The following is a 1,526-nucleotide window of genomic DNA, read 5'->3' as shown; positions in this document are numbered from 1 at the left end:
AAATTCAATAAATGTAGAGATGTTGCTTGTTGGTTCTCCCAATATTTCCTACCATAGAAAACTTGAGCGACTCACTCGTCAATGATAGAATACGATATCTGGCACGGGGGACCTCACCTGTTCCGACCACTTATGGACCACGGTAAGCCATTTCTTGGTGATTTTCCTTTGTTTCTCAACAAAAGCGGAAGTTTTAGCCAAAAAAAAAAATTTCCAAAATAGCTCGGGATTGGGGGGTGGCGGAGGTGCGAAAAACCTTGGGACGTGATGGGTTAAAACTGGATGAAAAGTGCTTTAGCTATATTGTTAAAACACACACACACACACACACACACACACACACACACACAGACGCACTGGTACCGCTCAACATCTAACACCTACTCTTGCTTCGCGAGCGAGGGAAAATAAAAACATAGTAGTACGAGTATATTAGAAATCCGTCTCCTGTTTCATTTATTTCTTCAGAGTCTCCTTGTTTCATATACGCACACGAGAAGGGTGTCTATTTCATTCTTATTTAGAATCCATTTCGAAATTCTTTTACATCCTTTAGATCTCGTTTACGAATCCACTGTAGTGTCTAGCTGTTTTTCTCCAATGTTGATTTAGGTCAACAAGTCTCCGTCTATCAAGCGCATGAGGAAGAAGCCTAATTCTACCCAATTTTGGAACCTACTACGGTTTAAGTTCATTTCGACCGAACTGGAGGCTAATATTTTTTCAGTCTTTCACATCCAAGTTACAGTATATAAATCATAGTGAATGTCTTGGGAAGTTATGGCTACGGTTCATATATTTCTTAAATGCTCCCTATGGTTACTTATTTCTGGGAAATTTATTCGTTATTGTCGTTGATTACATTTTACGGTTACCACGTTGAGTACACCGCTTCCCGTCCGATCAGCGAAGTTAAACAACGTTGGGTCTGGTTAGTACTTGGATGGGTGACCGCCTGGGAACACCAGATGCTGTTGGCATAACTCCCTACGTGTCAAGTGGGGTTGGTGGAGGATTAGTGCCCCTCCCTGTAAAACAATTAACTCTAAGCCCTTGGCCACCCCGTTTGGGATACATGGCGTCTGGCAATGAATGAATGAATGAACTTTTCTCAGAGCCTTATTCTTCTTCTTGTTTTATAATATACGCACAGGAGAACGGAGTCTGTTTGCATCCTTTTTCGGAGCCAGGTTCACTTTCAAATAATGTGTACATTCTGTAGAACCATTCCACTAAACCTACCGTATATTAATCCTGTATCGAATATTTTAAAATCTTCGGCTGTTTTATTTAATTTCTCAGGGCCTCCCACTTCATTTACAACCACGTACAGGCAGCCTACTTCCGGCTTCTTTTTGCAGCCAGTATGGATTTTATGTCTCAGTTTACTTTTGAACCATTACTTAATGTTCTGCATTTATACTTGGCTGTTTCTTGACGATTTACTGTATATTTGGCTGATATTTATTCACTGCTTCCTCTTTTAAACGTACTCATGAAGTTTTGTAAATAGGTAATAAAATTTT

At 40.0% G+C, this 1,526-nt stretch overlaps 1 pseudogene; it reads left to right on the top strand.

Moving 5' to 3' along the window:
• The first annotated feature begins 863 nt into the window (after positions 1–863).
• Positions 864–980, top strand: LOC145406246 (5S ribosomal RNA; annotated as a pseudogene).
• The last annotated feature ends 546 nt before the right edge of the window (positions 981–1,526 follow it).

This window comes from Coenobita brevimanus, chromosome 69 (genome assembly GCF_032717465.1).
Source record: "Coenobita brevimanus isolate Jiangsu-jjx chromosome 69, ASM3271746v2, whole genome shotgun sequence".
NCBI lineage: Eukaryota > Metazoa > Arthropoda > Malacostraca > Decapoda > Coenobitidae > Coenobita > Coenobita brevimanus.
The sequence above is the reverse complement of the archived record's forward strand: the minus strand, read 5'-3'. Positions and strand labels throughout refer to the sequence as shown.